At 44.7% G+C, this 24,000-nt stretch overlaps 1 protein-coding gene across 1 annotated transcript in view; it reads left to right on the forward strand.

Annotated features, from left to right (window-relative positions):
- DSCAM (DS cell adhesion molecule) overlaps nucleotides 1-24,000 on the forward strand; it is a 665,388-nt gene that overhangs the window by 452 nt on the left and 640,936 nt on the right. The gene's annotated exons all lie outside the window — the stretch shown is intronic.

Below are 24,000 nucleotides of genomic sequence, written 5' to 3' on the forward strand. Positions count from 1 at the left end.
TGATGGTGGTGATGATGGTGATGATGATAGTGAAGATGGTGATGATGGTGATGATGTTATGATGGTGATGATGATGGTGATGGTGAAGTGAAGGTGGTGATAGTGATGATGGTGGTGGTGATGGTGGTAGTCATGATGATGGTGGTGGTGATGATAATGGTGATGATATCACCTTTCTCATGTGGTTTTGTGAGGTTGGGACCTAATCCGTGTAAAATAACCAGCACAGAGCCTGGCCCACTAAAGGGGATACATTAAATCTCAGCTGCCCTGAACTTCTCTCCCAAACCTTCTATTCTATATCTTCTGTGTTGTCTGGATTTTCTTTATTGGGTTAAATATATCAGTTTTACATTGTTGCTCTATCAAATAATTATAAATTTGATGACTTAAAACAACATACATTTGTTCTCTTACAGTTGGGAGGTCAGAGGTCTGAAATCAGATCTCACGGGCCAAAATCAGTGTGTCAGGGCACTGTGCTCCCTCCTGAGGCTGTGGGAGAGAATCCATTGCCTTGTCTTTACTTTCTTTAGAGCTCCTTCGTCCATATATAAAGTGAGCAGTGTAGCATCTTGTTTTAGTGGTCACATTGTTTTATTCTTCTATATCAAATATACCTCTGTCTCTCTCTGACAAGGACACTTGTGATTGCTTTTATGGCCTACCCAGTAATCTCCCCATCTCAGCCTTTAACTTAATCACATCTATGAAGCCTTGTTGGCAGATAAGAAAGTGCTCATAGGTCTGGATACCTTTGGGGGCCATTGTTCAGTTTACCACAATAAGAATCAAATAAATTCAAAATGAAAACACTTCATATTGGTGCCAGTGTATTACAAAATAAACCTATCATGCTCAGCAAAGTCATATTTCACACAGTGTCCCTCATTCATTAGTAAATGTAGGAGTTATACTTAGAGTGATATAAATCAATTCACTGGCCTTGGACTCCCTGTGAAGATTTCGGTTGGCATAGCCAAGAGTTGAGGCTAAAGCTGCTTGGAAGTTATGTATTCTACGTCTTATGGTGCCAAAATTACCTTGGGTTTTGACCGTGGATGCTGTGTGTGGCTTTACAGGTTAGATATAAAGATAGGCAGGGCACCCACTAGAGTTGCGCAGTGCACAACATGTGTGGCTGTAAATGGTGGGCTTTTTGTGATGCCCACCAGATTCTAATCTCCAGAAACGTGAGGTCCACGTCTGTCTTGTATCGCCACTACTTACTGCAGTGCCAGGCATAGAGTGGGCGTTCGTATTTAGGGAAGCAAAGCAATGAACAGATGCGAATTCGGTGTGAGAGCCACCAAGTAGCTCCTCGTCTGTGGTTCCCAGCACAATGGCTTCTCAACATCGGCTGCACATTAGACTGACCTGAGGGAGATCTTAAAAAAGAAAGTTCTTGCGCTGGATCCTGTTCACAGAGATTCTGATTTATTCGGTCTGGGTGGGGCCATGGTATTACTACACTTTAGAAGGATCCTGGGTGCCTCCACTGTGCAGCCCGGTAGCTAACCATTGTTCCGATATCGTGATTCTCGGATTTCAGTGTGCATTAGAACCACCTGGAGAACTTGTTGGAATGCAGGGTCTGGAGCTGGGGGCTGAGCTGTGCATTTCTAACAGGCCCCCAGGTAAGGCTGACATGGTTGGTCTGGGGAACTACTGACACTCAGTGCTCTGGAAGGTAATAGAGAAGGTAAATCCCTCCAGTATGCACAGGAGAAAAATAGTTGGGGATGCCGTTTTGGAAGTGTGTGTACATGTGTAATGCAGAAGCAAGACACATGGTAAGAACCTACGCCGCGAATTTACAATAAATGATACTGTTCCTTTCATCCGACAGCCTTTCAAAGTAGGCATTTTAAATTTTTGATTTTTTTAGGGTTTTTGAAATTTGTTTTTTGTTTTGTTTCTGTTTTTGATTTTAGCCAACAAACTAGAAAGAGAAGGAGATGACTAATTTTGCTCAAGCTACACGTGACCTTTCCGTGTGTCCCAAAGTCACACCCTGTGGGAGGCTAGAGGCCACTTGCACTATCTTGGGTTCACCTTTCTCCCCTTCTGATCACTGTCCCTGCTCTGACCTCAGGGGACTGTGTGATGGGGCCCATGGAGCTCTAACCGGATTTTCTTGCTAACTTCTGTGTAAGGGGAGCATCCTTGGTCCTCCCTGCATGGTAGCAATGCCTATCCAGCTAGGACATCTTTGATTAGCTTGAACCAAAAGTCTCCACACCGACCAATACATGCTTGGAAAGTGACAGCAGCCTGAAATTTGCTGACCTTCATGTCATTCTCAACTTCTGATATTTGGACCAGGACCTTGTACATCCCAGGAGACATTTTTCAGAGCTGAGCCACTTTTCCCGAAGCCTCCTTGCTGGCTGTCCTCCCTGTCTTTCTGAGTCCTCCTCTGACCCCAGTGTCCCTACCACCCAGAAGTCTGTGGTCCCCAGCCCGCCTTGCTTGGGTCAAAGACCTTGATGTCATCCAGAGGGACCCAAGACTTCCTTCCATTCGCTTTATCCAAACTGATACTGTCTGTTATTTGAAACACACAGCAACACTCAACTAACGCAAAAGATTATATGATTAAAGTAGTTTGCACTCCGATGGAAGCAAGGCTTGATGGACGTCTTGAATTTTAAAGAGGAACTTGTCATGACTTTCAAATGTGAGAAAATACGGCAAGGGAGACATCTGTGGACAGAAAACGCCACGGGCAATTCCCCGACCTTCTTCCCTGGGCTGCCCTTCACTCGGGCAGGGAAGAAACCCACAGCTTTAGGATTCGGACCAGACCATCCCCTCAGCTCCCTTTAGCAAGGGGCGGGCGTGGCTGAAAGCTGGCTGTGAACGTTTGAAACTTCATGTCTCAGATCTGGAAGGAGGCCTCCTGTATTCGTTTGCTCCTCCCTACGAGGTGTAAGTTTCATTTATGGCAACATTTACGTTGCGCTGTTTTAGGTGGTTCAGGCAGGGGCTTTCCAGGGTTGCTGGCTGTGGGGTTGCCTCCGCTCACATATAGGTGTTCCTGCTGTTTTCTAGTTAGAGACTGGTGTGCGTTTGCTTGTAACGGTTTGCTGTCGATGATGGCGAGGAAGCGCCTCACGCACATCTCCCAGAGACGGTCTGCCTGATGAAAGTTTCCGCCCGGGGACAGCGGGCTGGCTGTTGGAAATCAGGTTCGAGAATTACAGGCTAAGGTGAAGGAAGCAGCGGAGATCAAACTCCATGCCAGAGTTAGATCTTCTTTGCTGGAAGAAAACTTTCACCTACATGCTGTAAGTGACACAGCAACCGTGGGACATAAAAGCTGTATTTTATCCGCGGCATTACGGGCTGAGTTGTGTTCCCCGCCCCCAATGCTTACGTGGAAATCCTGATCCCCAGCACGTCAGCCTGTCACTGGGTTTGGAGACGGGGCCTTTAAAGAGGGCCTTAAACTGATGTCATAGGCTGGGCCCTAACCCAGTGTGATCGGCGTACTTACAAGTCATGGGAAGCAGGACACGGACACGTGCAGAGGGATGGCCGTGCGAGGACACAGGGAGAAGGTGTCACCCACACGTGTACCAGGGAGAGAGGCCTCAGGAGCTACCCGGCCTGCTAACCCCTTGATGTCACTTTAATGTCAGACGGCTGGCCTCCAGGACGGAGAAAACCGATCTCTGTTGCGGAAGCCCCCAGGGTGCGGTGCTTTGTTATGGCACCCAGCAAACCGATGCACCCAGGTTTAATGAATGAAAGGAAGGGAGAAGCGGCCAGTGAACGCACCCCTTCCCTTACAGCCTTCCCCCGGTCACCGCCCCGGCCCCACGCAGGTGGAGTTTCCCTGTCGGGGTCCTCAGCGGCTGACCCCGAGCCTTCGCTCCCCGGTGCTGCAGCAGAGCAGGGCTCCTCCCTTTGTCCTGTTTCTGCCTGCCTACATTTGTGCATCCCCTCTTTCCCTGTGTCAGCGGCTCAGATAAAGGAAGGTGACAAGAGGGAACGTAATCCTCAGCCTAAGTAGGCAAAGCAAACACCATTTACCTAAGATCTGGAGAACAGGAACGCAGGCTTCCAGGAGGATTCGTGGCCAGGACACTGGTTCTGAAAGAGAACGGCTGGACGCTGGTGGAGCTGGTCCTGCCCCTCGGGGCGGGGGCTGGAGGGTCCCCTTGACCAGCCCCTGCAGAATTGATCTGAATCGAACTGCTACCACTCCTGACCCTCGGTTAAGCAGGAGATGCGTGTCTCTGTGCTCTGTTGCCTCTCCGTTGGCTGGATTTGGGGCACTGGTTCTCAAAGTGTGGCGCCCCGACCAGGTACATCGGCGTCACTTGGGCGCTCAGTGCCCGCTTCTGACGCACTGAATCAGACACTTTGGGGTGGGGTTCAGCAATCTCTTACCGAGCCCTCCAGGGGATTCCAATCATTCTCCAGTTTGAGAGCCACTGGGTTAAGGACTGAGGGGCCACTAGAAAATTCTGGAGAGCCTGAAGAGAGAGACGCTGTTGCTGCCTTCAAGGTGTTAATCCTTGAGGAGTGTTCTCCTGGGAGAAGGTGTAGAAGGGCGAGTCTGTGAGCCCAGAGTAAGGATGCCAGGATCAGACAAGAACCACCCTGCCCCCCTCCGTCCTTTGTAAGCCAAGCTGGTTTTGAGTTCGTATTAGGTGTATGCGGAGAAACAGAGCCAACAATGTGTGATGTGCATATTTGTGTGTGTGTGTTTGTGTGTGTATAGATAGGCATTTGTTTTAAGGAATTGGTTCGTGTGATTGTGGAGGCTTGCTGAGTACACCCGCAGGGTAGGCTGGCAGGCTGGGGGCCAGGGCCAGGGGAGAGTTGCAGTTCAAATGCAATGGTCATCTGCTGACAGAATTTCCTCTCAGTTAGGGCAGGTCCTCTCTGGTTGATTAAATCCTTCAACTGCTTGGATGAGGCCCACTCCCATTGGGGAAGGTGGTCCGCCTGATTCACAGCCCGCTGATTTAAATGTTAACCTCATCAAAAACCAGACAAAACAACAAACACCTTAATAGAAACATCTAGAATACCGCTTAACCAAATGTCTGGGTACTGTGGCCCTGCAACTTGATGCTTAAAATTAGTCATCACAAGCTTCTTGTATTCTTTTTATTTCTGTTCCCTTTTTGTTGTCGACGTAAGTGAAACCTTTTTAATAGCTGCAGCCTGTCTCCCTGTTATAAGCAAACAGCATCTTGACAAAGACAAAGGGCGGCACCGAGTGACCATGCTGTTCTGAGTGCTCCCCCGTGCTGGCGAAGTCAACTCTCCTGTTATCGCAATCTTTTTTTTTTAAAGTATATTTATTTATTTTGAGAGAGTGAGAGCACCGAAGGAGCAGAGGGAGAGAGGGAGGGAGAGAGAGAATCCCAAGCAGGTTCCCCACTGACAGTGCGACGTGGGGCTCGAACTCACGAACCATGAGACCATGACTGGAGCCAAAACAAAGAGTTGGATGCTTCACCAACCAGGCCATCCGGGAGCCCCTGTTATCTCAATCTTAAAGACATGGAAAGAGAGGCGCCCAAAAGGTCAATAAGCTGCCTGAAGTCATGTGTTTGGAACGTAGTAGAGCTAAGATGCTGAGGAGTTTAGTTCTGGAATGTTCCTAACCACAGTCTGAGGTCTTGTAGGAGGAATCAGGTGTGTGTGTGTGTGTGTGTGTGTGGCCAAAGGTAGAAGCAGGTGTGTTCAAAGGTCCCCTACTCTTCAAATGAAGGGAGGGAGGGAGAACAGATCTGGAAACAGACTCTTGCTGGGTAAACAGCATCCATCAATAATAATAGCACTGGGCCCACTGAAATGTGCTAATTTTTAATCAGGTGGCTATATTATCAGCGGCAGTGTTTTCTTTATGATTGCCACTATGTTAATGCTAAAAATAGTAACGACCCCTCATTAAACATTTATTGGCCAGAAATAACTCTTTAAGTGCCTCATCTAAATATAAGCCAGTTACGATCAGTCCCATTTTCGTGATAAATTCTTTGAGGCTTGGGTAAGTTAATTCTCCCTAAATTCCATGGCTGATAAGCTAGATAGAGATCAAACAGAGCTGCCCAGAAAATAGAATGGTCCCAGAAAACTTCAACAAGAAGCTGGTAAAGGACCATAGATGTCAGTTGAGGCAAACATACAGTGGGGAAGAGGGAGCCCCAGGCTCTCTCCTCCGGGGAAGTTCTGGTTGTTTGGTTCATCAGAAGGGGAGACAGAAGTGATGCTGAGCCAGGATCATTCTTGCCACCTTGCAGCTTAGTGCTGTCGCCCTATAATTAGGTGTTGATCCGTGACATATGAATCACCTGCCACTCAAACTGCTGAGCTTTTAAGTGCAAACATCTCCGGTAACAGGAGTAAAGTGGTATTTCCTTATAAAGCTCTGTGTCCTTTTAACAAGCATCACATAATCCTATAATATGCATCCTTTCTGCCTTTCGGTGAAATCAAAACCTGCCTTTATAACTAACAGTCAAAATTCAAGAGCTACAATAGTGAAAACAAGAAACTGGAATAAGGGAAAATATCTTTTATAGTCTTAATTGCCATAATTCTAGAATATTCCTTACCATTTTTTCTATATATAAACTTGTTTTCTAATTGAAATCACATTGCAATCACAATTTTGCTTTGTGTCTAACATTGTATCTTAAATATTTCCTATTGTATGTCATGATCTTTTTAAATACAATTTTTGGCCCATAATATTCCATTAATGTCTCATAGTTAATTGTTTTCTTCTGTGGTTTATTTAGATCATTTCCAACTTTGTGGATTTTTTTAAAGTTTATTTATATTTGAGAGAGAGAGACAGACAGACAGAGCATGAGTTGGGGAGGGACAGAGAGAGACAGAGATAGAGACAGAATCTGAAACAGACTCCAGTCTCTGAGCTGTCAGCACACAGCCAGACATGGGGCCTGAACTCATGAGCCGTGAGATCATGACCCAAGTGGAAGTTGGATGCTTAACCGACTGAGCCACCCAGGTGCCCCTAGTTTTTTTTAATGTTTATTTTTTATTTTGAGGGGGGGGAGAGAGAGAGACAGAGGCAGAGAGAGTACATGCAAGCAGGGGAGGGGCAGAGAGAGAATCCCAAGAAGGCTCCATGCCATCAACACGGAGCCCGACGTGGGCTTGAGTGCATGAACCTCAAAATCATGACCTGAGCCAGAATCAAGGGTCAGACAGACGCTTAACCAACTGAGATACCCAGGGGCCGCCCAGCTTCGTAGATTTTTAATAAATAAGATTGAAACGAACAAGCTGGTGCAGAAAACATGTGTGCTGTTTAAGATTATAACCTTGGGGGCGCCTGGGTGGCACAGTCAGTAAGCGTCCGACTTCGGCTCAGGTCACGATCTCGCGGTCCGGGAGTTCGAGCCCCGCATCGGGCTCTGGGCTGACTGCTCAGAGCCTGGAGCCTGTTTCCGATTCTGTGTCTCCCTCTCTCTCTGCCCCTCCCCCGTTCATGCTCTGTCTCTCTCTGTCCCAAAAATAAATAAACGTTGAAAAAAAAATTAAAAAAAAAAAGATTATAACCTTGGAATGCAATAGAGAAGAAGATGCCCACAGATCTGGTTTGAGTCGTGACTGTGTCTCCCCAGCCGCGTGGCTGTCGTGGCCTGCCCTACCTTAGCTAATGTCTGGGGAACCTCTGCTTCTCATCCCTAAAACGGGGGTGCTACCTGCACATGAGGTTGTTGTGGTCCTTGTCTCTTGAGGCTCAAAGGATACATTTAAAGAGTCTCATCACCATTGCAGCGAGGAAATTCATCAATGGTGACTATTAGCATCGGGCTTTGTGCTGACAGCATGGAGCCTGCTCGGGATTCCCTCTCTCCCTCTCCCTCTGCCCCTCCCCACTTGTGTGTGTGTGTGTGTGTGTGTGTGTGTGTGTGTGCGCGCGCGCGCGCCTGCACGCACGCGCGCGCTTTCTCTCAAACCATTTATTTTAAAAAATAAAAATAAAATGGTTTTCTGAAAGCAGAAACATTCGGTGAAAGATTACAGCGTTTTTCCGGGTCTTGATCACAGGCGTCCGCTTTCATTTCAAATGAAGGCAGGTGTGATTGAAACCTGTCGGCTACGTGTGGCATTTATTTAATTGCTAGAAATTCTATATGCCCCTTAACTAGTTGCATTTCCTCCTCTGTGACTTGTCTGTTCCCGTATCCTTTGAACTGAATTAAATTCAGTAAACAACACTAGAGTAGCTCCCGTGCGTCAGCGTTTCTTTAGATGGTAGCCGTGCAGGGGCGAATGGGATTCGATCCTTACCCCTCTGGAACGGTCGGTGAGTCTAGTGGGGGTGTGTGTTTGCACTGCCCTACACACAGTGACAGGCATGTGGCCGAAGGGAGTGGCGAGAGTGCTTAATTCCTTTGCCGACTTATCTCTGGATGCCTTAGCGCTTTTTCAGATTGATTTGTGAGTAGTTGACCCGCTTACACTTCAAGCCAATGAGCATTTCTCTTTTGTGTCATGGATGGAAACAAAGGTGGCAAGTCAGGACTCTGGATTCTCTTACTTTGTCTACTCGCGGCTCTTGCAAAAGCACGTTTCGTTTTTCTTCCTCCTGAGTAAGTGAGGCCACCCCTCGCCCTCTGGAGGCCTGGACCGTAGAGCTGGTGAGTGGGGAGAGGGGTACAGATGGCTTCTGTTAGCCGAGAAGCCAGCTCCATAGTCTGCATTTCGTTCTGGAGGAAATAAGATATTAACTGCAGAGAGTGTTCTGGAAAATCAAGGGTGAACCACCCGTATTGAAACTCTGACGGCAAGTGTAACGGCAGGCTTAATTGAGTTTTTAGAGCCAAGACTGCTGTATAATATCCTCATATTTTGCAAGCAATTCCATTTACCTTCAGAGAGCACGTCAGGCTCCCACTGCTGTGGGCAAAAAGAAAGTGCAGTGGTTTATATACGAGAAGGGACTCCCTCGTACTCCTGGCTTGACTCCAGGCTCTGGCCATTGTCTCCTACAGTGGCCTTTTCCGACGCGGTGGATCATTTAAAAATAGTTTTAAAAGTTTTATTTAAATTGGTTTTTCACTGAGATACAACTGACATGCGACATTGTGTTAGCGTCAGAGGTGCAACGCCGTGATTTGATATTTGTATCTGTTGTGAAACGACCGCCACGGTATGTCTAGTTGACATTGTCCCCATGCATAGGGACATTTTTTTTTAATTTAAAAAATATTTTATCGGTGTTTCTAGAGTAGTATTACAGTCCTCTCTCTTTGGTGGCTGTTAAAGCTAAGACCCTCTCCTTAAGGTTTCCCCGGATTTGAGGTCCTTGATTTCACTCTCAGGCCTCCTTCCGAATTCCTTAGGCTCCCGTGGATCTCCTGAGGACCCCAAGTCAGTGCACCTCTAATTCAATACTCGCCGAGCCCCATCAACTCGTTATTTATTAAGCGCTGATGTTTGCAGATTTTAGTTCAGGCCTGCCATCCATTTCAGATTTGGGGGTCACTCACTGATGTTGGGATTTTATTTTTAGGAAGCCAATGAGACATTCTAGTTCTGCTCCTACATCCGGAACTGATGAAGAGAGACATGAGAGAGAGAGAGAGAGAGAGAGAGAGGAGTCAGATGTAACTCAAAATAGCATCTAGAATTCTATGACAGTTTTCAGTTTGAACCCCAGAACCGGGCCGAGCTGGACCCCGCTCAGTTTACCGTGGGGGCGAGAGCAGAGCGGAGGAGGCGCTCCCTCGCGGGCAGACGGGGGCTGGCAGGTGACAGGTGCCAGCAGGTGAGGGGAAGAGAAGGGGGTGTGCCATGCTTCTCCCAACTCCCCTCTCGCCTGAGGGAGGGAGGGTCCCGAGGCTTATGGGTGTCACACTCCAGCGCGGGCTTTGTCATCTGTGGACCGCTGATGTTTGGGGCTGGATCACCGTCGCGGGGGCCTGTCCTGTGTCTTGTAGACATTTAGCAGCACCGTGGCCTCTGCTCGCTAGATGCCATAATACCGTGCAACTCTGCTGTGACAATTCGTGCTGTCTCCAGGCGTTGGCCGCTGTTCCCTGGGCGCCAAATAGCCCTCAGTGGAGAAGCACTTCTCCAGTACAGGGATCCTCCCGGAAGAAGAGGCAGAGTATCCTTCCCAGTGCGCTTCCTAATCCCAGCACATAGGGTCTACGGCCTTGTCTGCTCGTCCCAGCTCCCTGGCTTTGTGGCCCTCAAGGGCCTACCCGCACCTCTGTACCCCTCCCAGGGCCCCCGCACTGCCCTCGGCACGGCGCGGCCTCATGTGCATGGTGGTAATGACTTCAGAGAATGTTGTTCAGATATTGGAAGGAAAACGGGTGTGAACATTTTCCCATAAATATTTAGCTGCCAGTGTGATTCCCTCAAAGCATTTTATGCATTCATCTGACCCACCAGACGCATGGATCTTACCTAGCACAGAAAGCAGAGACTCTTAAAACAGTGGAGAGAGTAGTAAGTCATGTCTGTGCTGCTGGCTGTAAGCCCAGTCTGAGCTGGCACAAAGTGCCATTAAAAAGTGATAATAGTCGCATAGATTACCTTCTTCACATGTGATTCCTCTGAAAAAGTGTGTTTTATTCATCATTCTTATGCTGTTATCTTGGATCCAAACTACAGTTTTCCAGCTATGTGATACATGTAGCTAATTAGGACTAGTTGGGGGGTCGAAAGCAACTTATTTTGCAAAGCATGTTCACTTGAAATGATCTCAATAATTCTATAAACTATTTTAGGAATTAGGGTTCATATGTCATTAATTACAGGACCCTTGGTCACATCACTCAGAAAAGCAGCTTCCAAGGAGATGTGAAATAACAAAAATTCAAGCGAGTAATTTAAAGATCTGACGGGCTTTATTAAGCCACTCATGAATTGGGCAGCAGTGCCCCATCCAGTGAGTACAGGGCGGCTCGAGTCCCAACAAAATGGAAGGTTTTTGTAGGAACGAGGGTGGGACAAGGAAGTTATTAACAAAAGAAAGGAAGGGTTGTTTCAGGCCGGGTCACCTTCGCTGGGTGGGTGGGGGTTGATCCCGCAGATGCCCTCCTCTTCCTGGGGTGGGGGCAATGGAGAAGGTCCAGGAGACCGGTCACCCCATCTGTGCCCACCGGAGAATTCCTGACTCCCAGGCTGAGACTACATTTCTGCGGGAGGCCCGACCCACAGTCAGGTCAGGTGTAAAGTCACCCGGCCAGAGTGACACCACTCGGGGGCTGTGGTTTTCTTTTTGACAGGGATCAAGTTATGGAACCCATAGACCTTTTCCAAGGCACAGAAATAGGCATCTCTTCAGTTATTTTGTGCTTCTTAATAGAAAGGTTTAAGAACCTAGACCTCGTCTAATCAACCTTCAGCACCCTCGGCCGCACCAATACATCCTCCCCGTTGAAAAATTGCAACGCTAGCCTCAGTCATGGTCAGTTCTAAGTGTCAGAACATTCTACCTTACGTGGAGGCAAAATCTGCCTGCCTTGAACTTCCTTCTGGAGGGTCCTGGGGCCACAGAGAACACCCCATCCTCTCGTTCATAGCAATGGTTGCAGGATCTCCAAGATTCTTCTGTCACATTGTCCCGAGTTGCCTCTCCTCATACCTCTACCTGGTATGGGATAGATTGTGCCCCTCCCCCAACAAATTCGTCTGCTGAAGCCATCACCTCTGACATCTCAGGGTGTGGCTATAGTGGACATACAGCCTTCAAAGGGGTGATTAACTTAACAAGAGGCCTCACCCTAATCTGACTGGTGTCCTTGTAAGAAGAGGAAATGTGGATCCACGGAGAGACGGCGGGGATGCGTGCACATAGAGGAAGGGCCGTGTGAGGACGCAGCAAGAATCTGGCCATCTACAAGCCATGAAGAGAGGCCTCAGGAGAGCACAAGCCTGCTGGCACGTTGATCTTGGACTTTCAGCCTCCAGACCCTGAGAGAATAGATGTCTGTTATTTAAGCCACCAAGTCTGTGTTTTGTTACGGCTGCTGGAGCTGACTTATACATCCTCTATCCCTGACCCCACTATGGGTGTGACACGTTAGTGTCCTGTCTCAACTTCCCGCTGTGTAATCAAGATAACAATAGCACCTGCCCCGTGGGGCTGGCGAGGGATCACCCGAGATAATGAACAGTGCCTGGCACGCTTTGATGAACGTTACTTCTTGTGAACGTGCCTATCTTTATATTATCTTTAAGTAATAAAAATATTAAATGCGACAAGGTTAGGACAAATCTAATAGCACGATACTTCAGAATTTCTGTAAGGTTGACTTCGATCCATTCCTAAATACATTCAGACATTTGTACTTACGGCTCACATCCTTGTGCCCACACCTTTCTGGTTGAAATTTAGATTTGCTGCCTCTGACATTTTCCTAGTTTACTGGCCTTTTACGTTTTAAAGAAATGATTAAAAAATATTTAAATTATTTTGTTTTTAAGCGTAATGCTGGTCAAAATATGCAAATGGGAAAACTGTTCTTGTGGGATGGTTACTTAGAATCATGAGTTTACTTTCTATTGGCTAATATTTTTCTAACAGTAATAGACTTGCTTTGTCGTATTTTGTAATGGCACCCATGTTGGGCTTTAGGGATCATGAGTGAATTACATACACTCTATCGTTAATATACCGCAGACCCCCCAAATATGTAAATGAAGACGCTACTGACCTGGAAGCTTGAGTCTGGGCTCTAGACTCCTCTCTCCTTCTGTCCTGCACTTTGCATTGCTCTGGAAACCTTCTTGGATCTCACACCAGGTTATTCTCATGTGGAGACAGACATGACAGGATCAAGGGCACACCAGGCTTGTGTTCCTTTGATAGGCTGTGTGGATCTCATTTCCTCCTTATCACACCATCTGAGGTCAGAACTCTTTTGTCTTTACACATAAGATTTGATTTTTATCCACCGCTGGGAAGTGTTGTGACTGGCAGTGTCCTCACGCTCCCTCTTGGAAATGAGTGAGGTGGGGTTGGTTTAATGTAAAACGTTCCAGTAATAACTTTCAGACGTTACAACTCAATTTGCTTTTCTGAAGTCATCATGGAGGGAATATTTTAAAAGTCTTACTCCTTTAAGTTTAAAAATGCTCTGCAGAATTAATGTGGCAACAGCCAGCCACCCCGTCCAACCCCAACCTTCTAGAAAAGATATGCCTCCGGGACATTTCTCCAAATGAAGTGTCAAATCCAAATCAAGTCAAATTTCCAGTGTGGGATAATGGGCTCTATTTTATGACTTTCTTCTGTGCCCCAGGGGGTGCTTGGGCCCATTACACAGCTGGTTGGTGTATATTAGGTATATTAGCGGAGGGACTTTGAGTGGCTGTGGGCTCTTTGCTTGGTGAAGCCCAAGCCACAATTCATAGGTTCTGGGGTTATTAACAGTGCGCCGGGTTTCCCCAAGAATGCTCAAACTCCATTCTGTTACGAATACTTAATAGCAAGGAGAATGTGATTCTTCTCTTTTTAGGGAAGTTTCTGTGACTCAGCGAATCCATCCTAGTGTGATAGGCAAACTGTCAAAATTAATGAATGCCAACTGAGATGTGGTCCCTACAGGGAGAAACCTGGCGCGCTTGTGAATTAGCATTAACGCCCCCATGCATCTCGAACATGCTACATTTTCACCACGGATGCAGGCCTAGGGGATGTCTTTAGAGGAAACCACAGTTTTAATTTTGGAGAAGCAGTACACCAAGGTAGATAATTCGGATTTTTCTAGCACCAAAGGAAAAAGAAAAGAAAAGAAAGAGGAACTGTAATCAAAGACATTTCGATGGTAGAGACTTGTTTTGGTTTTCGTGTGGCTTCAGGTTGAGGCTGTCATGGCTGAGCCTTACTCTGTCTAGGGTAAGAGACGACGTGAGGGCAGGTGATTTCGAAGGCCTTGGGGTGAGCCCCCGGAAATACAGTGCACCAAGACAAACGCATCTGATTATGAGAATTGTACGTCGTTACTCTGCAGTGGTGTTTCGATGAAAGGTGTGTAACTTGGGGATTCTGGCCTTTAAGGGGCTGAACGCAGAAAGGCAGGTGCCTTGCCTCCCTTCTGAGAAAGAGCACCCAGCCCGTGCCCCTCATTTGTGGGGGAGTCTGGGTCCAAACACAGTCCCTGCTGAAATGACTCCTGTAGAGCGAACGCCAGGTCTGTGTCTCCCTGCAGAGTTCAAACGTCGTACGCGTTCTCATCTCTAATGTGAAAACAGCAGTAGTGGCTGCAAGATGGGCTTTGAGAATTTGTTTTCTACTAAAATACTTCACATAATTCGTGTTCAATAAATATCAGTCATTCAGCTACACCCAAAACAAAAGCAATGATCGTCGAGTTAACAAAATTGAAAGTTGGGTAACGCACTTGGTGCCACCGTCTTGGCAGATGTGAGGCTCGCGAGTTGAGATGACAAGAATGTTGTGTGTGGGTGCAGCCACTAAGTAAAGGGGACACGCTCTCATCTTTGTACTGCCCAGAACACGAACGTGAGATCTTGGATAACTCACTCCCTTCCTTCTTTTTGGCCTTTGTTCTCTGACCTCATACGGTGTGGACCAGCACACCCTCCCAGGGATTTAAGGAGATGGGGGGGTGGGGTTGGGGGGGATGCACTGGTATGGGTACGATGGTCTATAAAAGTACAGGTGGCATTATTAATCATGTATCACGAAAGCCTAATTTTAGAATGTTATATTTCACTGAGATTTATTTCTTTATAGTTGGTTAACTTAATCAAGCAGCCATGTATTGAAGAAGCACTTCCCGGGATTCGACTCCCTGCTCCAAATTGTTGGAGGGGTCACAGATCTATCAGGGAATTCGACCAACCAAGTGTTGACCGTTTAGAAACTCAAACTTTAAGGAAGGGGAGAGACAGATAATAAAAAACTATAACGAATAAGTACATTAGGCAGCGTGCCACAAAGTGATCAACATTGTGGAGAGAGACCACAGATGAGGGCAATTGGGAGTATTCACCGTGGCGGAGTGCGGGGTGAGAGCAAGCCTCGAGGAGGAGGGGGTCCGCAAACACTGGAGAAGATGGGGGGAGCCAGCCCTGTGCTCTCTGCGGGAGGAGCATCCCAGGCAGAGGGAGGAGTCTGCGGGGACGCTGTAGGGACTAGAGGCGGGAGTGGAAGGAGCAAGGGGGAGGAGTAGGAGGTGACAGCAGAGAAGGAACAGTGAGGATGGGTCATAGGGAAATAGAAGCTTTTGTGCCAGAGAATGAAGGCCCCGCAGGGTTCTGAGCAGAGGAGAGAGATGACCTGATGGGCTCCCCTGGATCGCTCTGGCTGATGGGTTAGTGAGTCTGTAGGGGGCAGAAGTGGATGCCGAGAGAGCCACGGGGAATCCTTGGGACAAGGATGAGAGGTGGTGGTTTGGACCAGGGAGGTGGCAGGAGAAATGGCCAGGAGAGATGGAGAGGTGAGCACATTTTGGAGGTGCAACTGACGGACCTCCTGATGCAGTGAATGTAAGGACTCAGAAAAAAAGGGACATTGAAAGGTTTGGGCCCGGCACCTCTAAGAATGGATGGACCTTAGATCTCTTATTCAAAAGCAGGTATTTTACAGCTCTATTTTTTTTTTGTACGTATCCTTTGCGGTTTTAATTTATCTCTTTCTGAAATATTAACAAATGTGAAAAAGAATCACGTGGGAAGAGGAGGATGGCCAGAGAGCTTCATGAATGGGATACGTTCCGAATGGTGGATCCCAGAATAGGGGTGTGATGGAAGGAACCAGGAAATTAGAGCAGCAATTTACCAGAGTTCCAGTCAACAGATTTCCACCCCCTAAAGTCTTAAGTGTTTGAGCCTCCCAAATAAAGCTGTGTAGGTGGTGGGATTCCTGTATCCTACGTTCTGTCATTCAGAGCCCGTGGGGGGCTGTTAGGTTCCATGCTGGCCGATACGGGGTGAGAATCGGTTTGTACACGGGAGGACGCACGTAAGGGTCGGTTAGGGCTGCTGCTTCATGTGATGGAATGAAACACACTCTCCAGAAGCACAGTCACCTACTGACTTTGCTTTCTGTATTTTTTTTTCCTTTTTAAGCTTTTTTTCTCCTAGTATTCAGATCTGTATTTTCAAATGCTCTGTTTACACTGAAATACTTAATTTTTTAAGGCTAGGTATCTATTTAACTTAATTTTATGGACTATGAATGGCTGCCCTCTTCATCTTCTCCTACTTTTCTCGTATAATGATATTACCATTTTGGGTTAAATCAATATTTAGGGTTTACATTATTATAACCATGTAAATATTAGCTACAGCTGAGCCACATAGCACCTTATGAATGCTTTTCCTTTCTGCTATAGCTTTGTGTTTTCCCTGGGATTAATAATCACTGACTTTTTTGTTTACTTAGTCTTCACGGCATGTGTAACTAAATCATCCCCCAAATTCTCCAACAGGACTAAGTACTCCTTTTAATACATTCCGATACATCAGGGTCTTTGAATGTTTATTTATTATTTTTTTTGAAACATGTCTGGGAGCCTTTTTCCTGCAGGAGTCTGGGCTAGTTTCCACTCTACCACTGTTAACTGGGAGTCTTACATTTTTTTTAATGTTTATTTATTTTTGAGAGAGAGAGAGAGAGAGAGCGAGCAGGGGAGGGGCAGAGACAGAGGGAGATGCAGAATCCGAAGCAGGTTCCAGGCTCTGAGCTGTCAGCACAGAGCCTGAACCCATGAACTGAGATCATGACCTGAACCGAAGTCGGCCACTTAACCGACTGAGCCACCCTTGCGCCCCTTCTTTTGGGATCATTGAGTGTCACTCTGGAAACTGCTTTTCTGGAATTCCTCACCTGCATTTTAGTCTCTGTTTCCTCTGTACGTCATATATTCCTCTCCCTTGATTTGCTGCTTTATTCATTCTAGTAGCTTTCTGAATAGGGTGCATGAGAGGTAAAATTTTTTGAGTTTGCGTTATCTAAAAATGTCTTTGTTTATTTGCTCAAATACGCTGGGTGTAGATTTCTAGGTCCACCCCGTGACTTTTGGTATAAATGGGCACACCAAGGTTCAGAGGTGAAAGATACCACCTTCATACTGTTCCACGTCAGACAGCAGGTTTCAATGATGGAGAACCCCAAGGAAGATGGCACCTTTGGTCCAAAGAAATGCTTTCTCCATCAACGGAGCCCTGATTTGAGTCATATTTAAGTGTCCGCTGCATTATCTTTGTACTCAGTGCTGTGTAAGCAGATGGTGTACAAGGATGATAACATCCCCTTTGTTGCATACGTGGTATAAATGTTTGAGCAATGAAGAAAGTCACATAAACGAGCCATATCTTGGTGAAGCAAGGGCAAAAAAGTGAGAAAAGTGACATCAGCTGGTATGAAGGTACAGATGATGATGGAGGCAGGTGAGTTCCGTGCAATATTCCCCAGTGTCACGTGGGAAGAGAGAGAGGTGTATCATACCTGGAATCCAGACCCTGGTTCCTCCCGTCACTGCTTTGGAGATAGTAGGTACTGCTGATAAGACAGGGCAACTGAACATCTATACTCTGTCACTGCTCATTCATCCTGCTCCTGGAACTCTACTCAAATGGTAGGAAAGACATTTGTACAGAATCCTAAGGACAAGGAGAAGGAGGTAAGATGGCGGCAGCCATGAGTTGGCAGTGGTGGTGTGAGTTGTCCGTGACGTAACATACTGGAGAAAGCTGAAGAAAGTCACCTGAAAGGAAGCCAGTGAGCAGGCTGCTGAACTGAAGGGGCCAGGTTAGACTAGAGCCAATCCTCTGAGAATCCTTCTAATTGAAAAATCTTGTTGTCACTTGCCACTTAGGCTACATTTTCAGTATTTGGAATGGTCATTCATTTGATTACCGGAACACGAAGGAAATCTGTGAATTACCTGAAAGAATACAGTACTTTAAGAAGTAGGCTTATGGAAGTCCTTAGGCCAGAGCAAAATGGAAAATTGAGCGGCCCTGAGCTCGGTAAAGTGATGCTGAACGATGGAAAGTGATGCTAAAGGAAATCATGCTGAACGATGAAATTAACTAAGAAGAATTTTTTTTTTTTTTTTTTTTTTTTTTGGTCATTACACTTCAATGCTTTCACTTAATACTGGAGCTTAAGGTTTCACGTCTGGAATTAGATTTTACCGTTTTCTGTTGGGGTCCCCTTGCAATCTCTGCCTTTATTTTGTTCTTTAATCACACGACAGGTAATTCAGTTGGCCTCAGTTAATTTCATTTCACCCCTCCCTTTGATAGTGTTATTTGATTGCTTTGCTGTTCTGTTTGTTTCTGGTTCACATCGCTGTGCTTTTGGGCACGCCGCTCGTTTTTGTGGTATTTTCTCTCTCTCTCCAAGTCTTTCAATCTTCAGGAAACAGTTCTGTCAGCATCGTTATGAGGCATCATTCTTTCCCACTCTTTTTTTCCCGAGGATTTTCTTAATTTCCAATTCCTCGTATGAGTCTGCAGCCGTACTTTTTTCATTAATTTGTGCTATTCTTGTTCCCGCCTTTGTTCCCACGTGTCGCCAAATGCCGAGGAGTCCTTTGCATCGTTTTGGATGATGCACGTGCTGTATGGCTGTGATCGTGATTCCCGGAGTGCCTCCTGCTCCTTCCCAATCACTGGCCGCTTTCATGCCTATGGGAGAACTTGGAGCTTTAAGTGTAAATGCTGGCACGTAGCAAACTACATACGTACAATTCATTACAGTGTCTGTGCTCTTCTCTAAAAATGTACATTTAACTGCCAGCAGTGTTACTGAGAGTGACAGTCATCCATCCAAAGGGATGGAGAGACTTTATCTCTAAATGAATTCCCTCTGCACCTATGGAAATACTTCTCTAGAAGGATATTGCGAACAATACCGAGACATTTTCTGAGCAAAAACATTAACATTTTTCTTATTTTTTTCCTCTAGAGATTTGTAAAATACATAGCAAAATTGAACTTTTTTTTTCCTTTTGAAAAATCGGTACAAATATTGGATAAAAAGAACCCTTTTACACATGGTAGCTAAATCTCATAAACGTGTTCTTCTTATAATATCTGAGAAGTTCTTTCTCTCAGCTCCTCGTTCTTATTGTCCCTTGACATCTATATAATGGAATTTTGATCATAAAAGATGATGCGTATGACATACAGATTAAATATTGTTCCTTAAAAAGATTTTCGGGGGCCTCACACAGTATGAAAGTCATAATATTTTTCTTTGTGAACATTTATTTATTCATTCTGTAACAATTGGAGAGCCTCTATTATATACTAGTCAGTACACCAGGGAACGGGAATAAGTTGCGTCGCGTATATGCAGCGCCCCTCTTGTGGATTATAATTCGGTGTGGGGTCCACACCAAACAACGAAGAAAAGAATTATGAGTGAATCAGGCAGAAAGAAAAGGTAGGACCTCGGGTCTACTCTGAGAGGTGGAAGACCAGGAACACGTTTCTAAGGACTTGATGTATAAGCTGAGATTCAAAGAATGAATCGTATTCAAAGAATGAACAAAAGTATCCCAGCAAAGGGCCCCGGATCTGTGCTGTCCCTTACAAGGGAAGACGCTTGGGGACCCAAGGCAGTGGGAAGTCCAGCGTGGCTGGACTCTAGGGAATCATCAGCGTGAGGTAAGATGGAGTTTTTTCTATGCATAATGTATTACCATCAAAATAAAAGAAGGCGGATCCAATCTCAACAAAAAGCACTGATAGGCCACCCCCCTGGAGGTTAGCGCTGCACAAGAAAGAAATGTTGTTGTGTGCAAATTTATTAGGAGTTGCTGAACTGTTTTCCAAAGTCATTGTGTAATTTTACATCCCCACCATCATATATGAGAGTTTCAGTTGCTCCAAATCCTACGAAAATTTTGTATTGTCTTCTTTTTAAATTTTTTATTGAAATTCTAGTTAACATACAATGTGATAGTCGTTTCAGGTGTACAATATAGTGATTCAACACTTCTATACAAAACCCGTGCTCATCACGGTGAGTGTAAGTAACCCTTAATCCCCATCACCTATTTCACCCCCCACCCCCTGCAACCCACGTCCCCTCTGGTAACCATCAGTGTGTTCTCTGTAGTTAAGAGTCTGTTTCTTGGTTTGCCCCTCTCTCTTTCTCTTTCTCTCCCCTTTGCTCATTTACCTTGTTTCTTAAATTCCATATATGAGTGAAATCATATGATGTTTGTCTTTCTCTGACTGGCTTATTTCGCTTAGTATAATACTCTCTACCTCCGTTTATGTCATTGCAAGTGGCAAGATTTCATTCTTCTTGATGGCTGAGTAATATTCTATTGTGTGATTTGTGTGTGTGTGTGTGTGTGTGTGTGTGTGTGTGTGTGTGTGTCTGTGTGTGTGTCTGTGTATCACATCTGCTTTATCCATTCCTAAAGCTATGGAAACTTGGGCTGCTTCCGTATCTTGATTATTATAAATAATGCAGCAGTAAACGTCAGGGTGCACGTATCCCTTTGGATTGGTATTTCTGTATTCTTTGGGTAAATACCTTGTAGTGCAATTGCTGGATTGTAGGGTAATTCTGTTGAGGAGCCTCTGTACTCTTTTCCACGGTGGCTGTACCAGTGTGCGTTCCTGCAGGCGGTGCACGAGGGTTCCCCTTTCTCCACCTCCTCTCCAATTCCAGTTCTTCCAGCTTTCGCTACTTTTTTTTACAGTGGTGGTAACATGGGATTTTCATTTATCCTTTTAACCTACCTGTTTCGTCATATCTTAAAAGGAATTTCTCCTGGATAATGTATAGTTAGGTCTTGATTTTTCATCCAGTCTGACAATTTCTGCCTTTTACTTGGAGTGCTTAGCTATTAATTAATTAATTAATTTCACAGAGAGAGACATGAGCAGGGGTGAGGGGGAGGGGGGGGTGGGGGAGAGAGAGAGAGAGAGAGAGAGAATGGATCCCAAGCAGGCTCCGTGCTTAGCATGGAGCCCCATGTGGGGCTTGATCCCATGACCCTGGGATCATGACCTGAGCCAAAATCAAGAGTCCGACACTCAACCAACTGAGCCACCCGGGTGCCCCCGTTTAGCCATTTATATGTGATGTGAACGTCAGCTGTTAAGATTTACATCTACTGTCTTGTTACCTACTTCCTATTTATTCCATCTATTTTCTGTTCTTTTTCTTGTCTACTTTCGGATTAGTGGAGTATTTTTTTAATGATCAAATTTGTTATCTCTAATGGGTTAATATCTACGTTTTGTTTGCTTTACCTTTTGTTTTTTTTTTATAAGTGGTTGCTTTAGGGTTTATCATATTGAAACTAACATGGCCTAGTTTCCAACGCTATTCTAGTGCTTCATGTGTGGCGGAAGAAATTATAGCAGTAGATTGTCATTTCCCCCTTCTCACCTGCCTTTGTGCTCTTACCGTCACTCATTTTATCCCTATATATGTTACAAACCCCACGATACATTAGTATCATTTTTGCTGTAAACAGTAAATTGTCTTTTGATTTTTTTTTCTACAAATGGGTAAATACATATGGTTTTTTAAATGTTTACTTACATACTTGCTATCTTTTGGCTCTCTTCATTTCTTTTGTGAAGTCATAAATGTCTATCTGGCATTTTCCTTTTCCCAAAAGACTTCCTTTAACATTTCTTACAATTGCTGATCTATGGTCATTGAGTTCTCTTAGCTTATGGGCATGTGAAAAATCATTATTATTTTGCCTTCATTTGTGAAAGGGTTTTTTTGTTGGGCTGTGTATATAATTTTATATGGCAGGGTTTTTTTTTCTTTATTCTCTTTAAATAATGTTTTAATTTTTTGCTTCACTGTCTTCTGGTTTGCACTGTTTCTGAGACGTCAGCCATCGTGCTTGTCTTTACTCTGTATGTAGTGTGTATTTTACTTAGAAATCTGGCCGCTTTTAAGATTTTTCTCTTTATCATCAGCCTTCAGAAATTTATGATGTGTCATGGTGTGATTTTTTTTCATGTTTCTTCTGTTTGGGGTTCTTTGAATTTATGGGATATTGGGAGTTCTAGGATTCATTCAATGTTGAAAAATTTGGATGGTAATTTTTCAAAAAAAGTTCTGTCTCACTTTCTCCTTCTGGAACTCCAATTATACATATATTAGGTCATGTGATATGGCCCCTACATCTCACCGATTTGTTGTTCATGCTCTTTAAGCCTATTTTCCTTTGGTTTTTAGTTTATTTAGTTTCTTCTGCTCCAATTTTGGTTCATTGATAGTTTCCTCTTCAAGGCCTACTCTGTTATTCATTCCATTTGCATGTTTTTCATTCCATGTCTCATATTTTCAATCTCCAAAAGTTTCATCTCGGCTATTTGTATAGCCTCCATTTCTTTTCATCAATATGCCCTTGCTTTTCTCTGCTGTCTTGAAAGTGTTGGGAGATTGTTTATAATAGCTATTGAATGTTTATGCCTGCTAATTCTGTCATCTGTCATTTCTGTGTCTATTTCTATTGAATCAATTTATTCCTGATAAGAGATCATCTTTTCCTGCTTGTGTCCAATTTTTATTGAATACCAGACATTGAAAATCTTGCATTATCGATTATTAGATTTTGTTCTTTTCCATTAACCAGTATTGAAATGTGTTTTTGGGGCAGTTAAGCTCCTTGGAATCAATTTTATTCCTTCTGAGATCCATTCTGGGATCCCTTTTAGGCTCTGTTATGATTAATTTGGCCCCCACTGTTACGCTGATAACACTTCTAAGTACTTTATCTGATATCTGATATCCCGTATGTCAGTTCTGTCCACCCTGGCTGGCAAGAATATGAATTGGTCCTTCCTCCTTGTGAATTTCAGAGCTTTTCCACCTGTTCCTCTCTGGTGTCTCTTATCCAGCACTGGCTGTTTCCTCACATACATGCAAGTGTCCATACACAGCTAAGGCTGTGTGTAAAGACTCATCCAAGGAAAACTTATTTGGGTCTCTTGATCTCCCCATCTGTGCAACTTCCTTCTCTCTGCTTTGTAAATCTGGAAGCCTTGGCCTCCCCACACCTCACATTTGTGCTTCTCAGCTCCAAAGTTCCACCAAGTTCTACTTGGGTTTCCTCCTTTTGGGAGGATCTGGGACCTCTCTCCAGGCAGTAAGCTGGGCACTTGGGGCCCACCTTGTTTGTTTATTCCCTTCTTTTGTGCGTTACTGTTCCGTATCACCTGAGTGTCTACTTGTGAGAGGGCAAATCTGGTTCCTGGCCTTTTGGTTCGTTTGTTTTGTTTTATCATGGGTAGAAACAGAATTTTGTATTTAAAAGTTTTATGCCACTGTGAAGTTTTATCCAAATCTTATTCATGAGAACAATTTCACCATTGCTTCAATGCTGGGGAATAGATAGAATAATTGAAATACATTAGCGTTAAATGCATATACCATCTGAGCACATTTTTAGAACCTGACTTGAAATCAGTTTATGGAAGTTTGGGATGCTTTTCAAGTCATTATGAGACCATTCACTTTTCTGCTTTCAGATCATCTGATAAAGACGACACCAAATTTCAAAGCATTTATTCAAGCATGAAAACATTTTGTAGTCTCTGAATCAGTGAAGAGTTCTGCTTTCTAGATAATATTTACCTAAGGCTAAGTTATATCCCTTTTCATTTTGGGAGACCTTTACAGAAGCAGTTCATTTTACTAATAAGCACATTCATTGGCATATTCCTGTAGAATCAGTAAACGTATTTCAGTCCGAAATGGCATTTCCATTCAAAATGAATATATCCAATTTGCACATCTAATGGTCTGTTTTGGTTCTCATGTTTTCTGATCTCTCTGTAGCAATTGCCACTGTTGAAAACAACTGGTTGACTTCCTAAAATACTTTTTCTTTCTAAGGCATAATTCTCTCTCTGATTTGGGCTCCCGATTTCATAATTTCCTCTTTATCTTCATGATGGCTTTTTCTTTTTTCATTACTTTAAAAACATTTAACTTCTTTTTTTTATTAAAAATTTTTTTTAATCTTTATTTACTTTTGAGAGAGAGAGAGAGAGAGAGAGCGCGAGCGCGAG

The sequence above is a fragment of the Herpailurus yagouaroundi genome, unplaced genomic scaffold (genome assembly GCF_014898765.1).
Source record: "Herpailurus yagouaroundi ecotype Mexico unplaced genomic scaffold, PumYag 162, whole genome shotgun sequence".
NCBI lineage: Eukaryota > Metazoa > Chordata > Mammalia > Carnivora > Felidae > Herpailurus > Herpailurus yagouaroundi.